The sequence below is a fragment of the Oryzias melastigma genome, linkage group LG8 (genome assembly GCF_002922805.2).
Source record: "Oryzias melastigma strain HK-1 linkage group LG8, ASM292280v2, whole genome shotgun sequence".
NCBI classification, from domain to species: domain Eukaryota; kingdom Metazoa; phylum Chordata; class Actinopteri; order Beloniformes; family Adrianichthyidae; genus Oryzias; species Oryzias melastigma.
In genome coordinates this window covers 1406034-1413199 of record NC_050519.1, presented here as the reverse complement: position 1 = coordinate 1413199, position 7166 = coordinate 1406034, and positions in this window count along the sequence as shown.

The following is a 7166-nucleotide window of genomic DNA, read 5'->3' as shown; positions in this document are numbered from 1 at the left end:
AACCATTTTTTTAAGTTTGATTTAATTTTTCAGCAGATACAAGATTTTTAAAAATATTTTTTCTTTTCAAATTTAATCTCAGCAGAATTTTTTAGGAGGATTTTCTTTTCTCGGTTAGTTTCAGCAGAAACATTTTTGTCTTTCGCTTTTTAACTTCAAGAGAAACGACACAGTTATTTAGTTTGTTTTTTTCTTTTCCAATTTTATTTTTTTCAAGTTTTATTTTTTTTTCCAAATTTAAATTTTGGATTTTTAATAGTTTTTTTTCCTATTCAGTTTTAGTCTTGAAAAAGTCAAATGTTGTTTTGAAGGTTTTTGCTTTGATTTCAATGGTTGAAAACTGTGAGAGTTGATGATCACCAAACTCTGATGATCCACCAAACTCTGATGATCCACCAAACTCTGATGATCCACCAAACTCTGATGATCCACCAAACTCACGAACAGACTCTCCTTCAGTAAATTTGGGATCTAAAGGTTTCTCAGACTCCAGTCCAGGTCTTGAAGTGTCCAGGAAGTTCATGGATTTACCAATAAAATGTGGTCAACAATCCATTTTTGATGCACAACCTGAGACTCTTGAGGATTGTTGGAAGTCCTCCTCGTCCTCCACACCAAAGAGTTTTCTGGAGTTCTGACCCGATCTGAGTTGTGGTTTGATTAAAGCTCGTCTGTGATTCGTTCAGAGCTGCTGTCTTGATTTGTGCTGTTGGGTTTCGGATGTGAACTGATGGATTTTCCCACTTTCCTTTTTGATCTGCATTTGATGATGTCAGTCAGATGTTACACGTCACCGTCTTACTTTAGGTTCTTCATCTGCAGAAAGGGAGGAAGACCTCCACCTTCCAGAGGACTGACTAACGTCTGCACATCTCCGCTCAAACGTGTTCCTTCTCCTTAATGATGATGTCATCCCAAGAGCCTTTTCTCTATGTGCAATATTTTCTACCCGGCCGTGTTGTCTCCTCCCTGCTGGAGATGCTGCTTCATCCGAGCGTCGTCGTCCTTTGGGTTCAGGATTGTATCGTCTTTCATTGTCGAATCTTTGAAATGTGGTTTGAACTGAAACGGACGCTGAGTTTGTGCTTCACACCCGCAGAATGACTGTTCTGTGCATTCCTGTTGTTTATGATTATTAAAGCACATCAAGGCTGTTAGACGTTCTTAGTGGATCATTTCAATGTTTGGATGAAACCAGTTATTATTAAAAAACAAAACAAGGAGGACAACATCAGTGAGGAGGTCTCCATGATGCAACAACGTCCCAACTAGAGGTCAACACATTTCAGGGCCGATTATTCGGGACCAAGAAGGAGATATGAGGCCAAATATTGGCACAAAATGTTGATTTATGTAAATACAAACAATTAACTTTGCTTACCGTATAATAAGAGGTGTGAAACTCAATCACACAAAATCCAAAACACACCTGAGGCCACCGTCCAAACAGGATAAACATCTATTGAACACTCTAAAACTACATTTTAAGAACTTTAAAACTGAAACTTTTACCATAATTATGAACTAGATGTATAGCATTACCTGTGATAATGTTAGTGTGAATGCTGGAAGCTGAATTTGGCTGCTGAAGATGCTGAAATTGATAGCTGAAAACGCTGATAGCTGAAAGCCAGCTAATATATTAGTTAAAAGCCAAACTAGCCTATAAAACTAAAAAACTTAGGTTAGCCAAACCAGCTAGCATGTAGCTGAAAAAAATGCTAAGCTTCAAAATAGCTTAAAAAAGGAAAAAAAGCCTAAATTAGCCAAACCAGCTAGCATGTAGCTCAAATATTAGCTAAACTACAAAATCGCCTAAAAAATCTCAGTAAATCCCAAAATAGTCCAAAAAGCTAACAGAATGTCAATTTTTAAAACTTTAAAACCGTAACTTTTTAACACAATTATGAATAATCAAAATGCAGGAAAATTATTCCAGAATAAATCAACTTAAACCTTAAATAACTTTTAATATTTTACTCTCCAAAAAAATATGTTTTGTCAAAATTACACAAGTTAGAAATGAGTTCAAGATAACATCGGGTCATTAATAACAATAAAATAAAATGATCTGGAGGGCCGGATCCGGCCCCCGGGCCTAGACTACCTTCCAATATTAGCCCCAGAATTTATTAGAGTCTTTTGAAGACCAAAGTTTCTTCCATCCCAGACAGTAAAACATGAAAGTCTCCATCCGCTCAAACATTGAATCAAACTTGAAGATGAACCAGATTTCAGTGATTCTTCAGGAAATGGACTTCACAGGCCACCGTAAAAGCTCCTGTAGGAGATCACTCAGAGGGAAACCCTTCAATTCATGTGTGAGTGTGCTGTTCTACAAACATCCATCATAACAGTTTAAAGCTGTAAAATAAAGACGTCTGCAAATACAAAGGTGCTGATAGGAGCTGATGTTTTAGACCCTCCAGGATCAACTATGAACATTCAAACAAACGCCTCACACCGTCACATTTTCACCACAACTTTACGGCATCTTTGACCGTTCTACCGTGACTACAGACATGGATGATGATGCAGCTTCTTCCCGTCTTACTCCGTCCCGAGAGCGTATTTCCTCTCTTTATTCTTCAGCTCCCTGTCCTCTCTGGTGGGCCTGTGCGGGTGCACGAGCGGGTGCACGAGCAGTGCACGAGCGGGTGCACGAACGGGTGCACGAGCGGGTGCACGAGCAGTGCATGAGCAGTCGTCGGCGTGCATTCAGGCGGCCACTTTCAATGAAAAGTCTGTGAAAAGAAGTCTGAAATTCTGCTCCACGTGCGTTTGCATAGACTTCTCACTGAAAATGGCCGCCAGAATGAGCAGAAGTTCATGTGTTTATTTAATAATTAACATTTTTCAGACGCATTTGAAAATAAATATATTCAAAAACACAACTTTTGTTCCAACTTTTCCCAGAAGCTGCTGCAACATCATTCATTTTAGGCCACAACAATCATCAAAATCTGCCGTGAAATCCTGGAGGGTCGGATGTTTCCTTTTACAATCAATCCAATAATTAGGCAGGAAGTGATGAAATAAAAATCCTATCTGTTAACGCGACGTTTCCTGATGTTTGGACGTTTAGCAGCTAAATAAAGTGGATTTAAAAGACAGGAGCGTCTTCAGATCTTCCTTTCTTCAGGCTCAAACAGCTTTACCGCCGTCAGGTTTCCCTCACGGTTCTGTTCGACAGTCTCGGAAAGTGTCCAACCCGACATCAGCAGAACAAAACGGCGTAGAAACCAAGCAGACAGCAGCGCTTCACGCCGCCCTCCACGTCCGTCCATTTGCATTTAGATGGAAAAAGGAAGATGGGCCCAAAGCGAGGAGCGGTCGGACGCTCCGACTCTTCATCACAGCCTTTAATTCAGCCGCTCGCCTGAACGATGCCGCTGATAAACAGCTGTTCTTTACGTTCTGTGTTGTTGGTCATCAGAGTCCAAAGTTTTCAACCTTCCTTTCTATAAAAATACTGTTTAAGTGGAAGAAGCATCAAACCAAAACCAGAATTCTCTGATTGATGAAACATCAACAGGAGATCCGATGCAGTGAAGACGGTTTGTGTAGAAATCTGATCTACAGTCTCAGGTTGTGTTTTCACAGAACAATTCTCAAAATGTCGTCAGGCTGAGAGCTTTTTATGACTGATTTAATGTTTGTATTTTAAGAAAAAAAAAAACTCAAATCAAAGGTGTCAAACTCAATAATCACACAAGGAACAAAATCCTTAGATCACAAATCGAACAGGATAAACATTTATTCAACACTCTTAAATTACGTTTTTAAAACTTTAAAAATGCTTTTTTTTAACATAATCATGAACTAGATATATAGCATTACCTGTGATAATGTGAATGCTGGAAGCTGAATTTGGCCGCTAAAGATGCTGAAATTGATAGTTAAATGCCAAATTAGCCTAAAAAATGTTTTAAACTTAGGTTAGCCAAAACAGCTAGCATTTAATGTTCGCTAAAATAGCCTAAAAGATCTTAGTAAATGCTAAAATAGTCCAAAAAGTTAGCAGAATGACAATTTTTAAAACTTTAAAACTGTAACTTTTTAGCATAATTCTGAATAATAAAAAGGCAGGAATATTATTCCAGAATAAATCAACTTAAATGTTAAATAACTTTCAATATTTTACCCTCCATAAAAATATACAGTTTTTGGTCAAAACTTTACAAGTTAAAAATAAGAGAACCTGTGATGGGCGGAGCCTCTAACTGTAAGGTGAAATGTTTTGAGTAGGGCTGTGAACATTAACACGTTAACGCAGACGATTAATCAAAAAGAATTAGTGCGTTAATATGTATTAATGCAGATTATTCAAAGAGACAGTCCTTCACTCTAACTCGGCGGTTCAAGCTTCCGTGGCATTAAAACATTTCGTCGGGTTTTATCCCACGATCACTTTCAAAAGTAATAAATAATCAATCGGGTTTTAGTTCTTTATTCTGCTATTTTTGTGGTTTAGATCACTTTTTCCATAAAAAGCCGACTATTTGATCTGTGGTCTAGTGCCATATTCTACAAATACATTTTACCTGGGAAAACATTGCGATTAATCGTGAATAATCACAACACCAAAGTGCGATTAATCAGATTTTTTATTGTAATCGATTGACAGCATTTATAATTAATGTTCTAAATGTAGAGTTTCAAGTGTGATTTCCAATTGTTGTCGGCAAAAACTGAGACCAAAAAAAGAATTATAGCGAATAATCGCGATTAATTTTTTCCGGGTTCGCGATTAATTAGTGAATTTTTCTAAATCGATTCCCCAGTTTTGAGCTTATTTAGATTGACTTATTTAGGTAAATACAAAACATAAAGATAAAATATGAACTCTCACTTTCAGGTTAGAGATACAGAATCAGAAAGAATAAAATTAAAAATAAACTACAAATATAAAAACTTTTACCAAAAAATGTCAAATGTTTTTCTCCCATTTACTATATTGAAGTAAAACATGAACTAATGCAGGTAAACTCTTTATTTCTTTTTTTAAAATTTGAGTTGTTTCCATTTTAAGTGAGCTAAAAGAGTCTAGTTTACTTAGTCTATTTATGAGGAAAAAGTTCAGCTGAAGCTAAAAAAACAGAATCAATAAGGAATTCAAGCATTTCTGAAAATCAAAAGTTTAAAAGTATGTAAATAAAACCAGAGGAGATGAATTATTGAGGAAACAGAGACCGTCTCTGATGCTGATTTACTTGCAGAAAAGTAGATTTGAAGTTGAAGCAAAGCGACTCCTGAAAACGCTGCCATTCGACCCGTATTTAATGTTTCTCCTCTGCTGACGAACCGCCTTGAAAATCGGAGCCATTATCGGAGCTGCAATTACAACAGCAGCGTCCCAGCTAAACCGGACAATTCCTGTAATTTATGGTTCTCTGCTTGAGCTCTGACCTCCAGGGAGGCCTGAATGGACGAGGGCGTCAGGTGAATGCAGGAAGTTAATAGAGCGGGCTGCTTAAGCCGGCCGGAAACACGGTGGCATTCAGCCGCCGCCGCCGCACGGCGGGAGTCTGATGATGAATGCAGATAATAGGCTTTTGGGTGCAGCGACACACACCAACACTCTGTTCTCAGGGGGGGTCGCATCGATCCGGCCCACATGCTGCTTCACCGCTGCTTAAATGAGAGCGGTCAATAACCGAGCTCAAACGGACCCGGTGGTTCTGCAGACGAACAGATATGAAGGAAGTTCTGAGAGGAAAAGTCACAGAAATCCATCGGGTCTCTTTAGAGTGACCGTTCATCGGAATAGATCGTGACACGCTCCTTTGTTACAGCAAAGAAAACGAGACGAGTCGAGCATCGCTCCTCAAACGGGAACACTTAGAGAGAAATCACAGCGATGTCTCACTCTGACACATTTTAATGAAACGTCTCTGCTGTGATGCCAAACTCAAACACAAACGACGGTTCCTCAGCAGCAGAAATCTGAAGAAAAGAGCTGTCAGCGTAAAGGCAACACCTCCAGTGCAAATATCCAGCCGAAGAAAAGGAAATATTCCACTTCAGGCGCTCACATCTGTTTAAATTTCTTTAGTGAGAATCTGAAATCTGTTCTTTAAGAACAAAACTGATTTTTTACTGAAGAAAAACTTCCCAAACCCTCACAATTACAGAGTTACACAACACATTGTCATCTGCATAATGTCGAATATTTTCCTTCATTTATTGAATGAGTTATATTCTAAAAAGAACCCACAATAGGTGATATCAATGCATATTTTTCTAACTAAATTCTAAATAATTTAAGGCTGAAAAACTCTTTTCTCAAACATTTTCTCACCAAAATGACAAATCGTGTGTCGAAAAGACTGTTTCCTGAACAAAAACCTACTAAAAATGTTTAAATGAATTTTGTCAAAGCTTAAAAAAACATTTTTTAACCTTTTAACACTTGAGATGTCACCAGTGACACCAGAATAACCAACGCATTCTCACTCCTGACGCGCCATACGTGGTCGTGCGGTTCAGGCGCCCTCTTTTGACCTTCTTGGTGTCTCGTTGTTTTTGAGGTGCTGGATGTTACCATTAAATCGGAGGTCCTCAACGCTCAGGAAGCAAACTGGTACCGGTCTGAGGGCCGCTTGGTCGGTGGTCTCTGACCCTCAGAACCGGTACCGGTACCTCAACCCTGTACTGGTGCCGGTCTGAGGGCCGCTTGGTCAGTGGTCTCTGACCCTCAGAACCGGTACCGGTACCTTAACCCTGTACTGGTATCGGTCTGAGGGCCACTTGGTCGTGATCTCTGACCCTCAGGACCGGTACCGGTACCTTAACTCTGTACTGGTACCGCGTCCTGAGGGCCACTTGGTCGGTGATCTCTGACCCTCAGGACCGGTACCGGTACCTTAACTCTGTACTGGTACCGGTCTGAGGGCCGCTTGGTCGGTGGTCTCTGACCCTCAGGACGCGGTACCGGTACCTCAACCCTGTACTGGTGCCGGTCTGAGGGCCGATGCTACCTGGCTATTGATGCAGACCGGTACCGGTACCTTAACCCTGTACTGGTTCCGCGTCCTGAGGGATGTGGACCTGACAGCCACGAGTTGGGACACCCCAAACCTCAAAGAGTGACATGAAGAGGAACCATACGTCCAGATATGAGGAATTAGCAGTGAGAAGTGTAGAATTAAGACTCTTTGACCGTT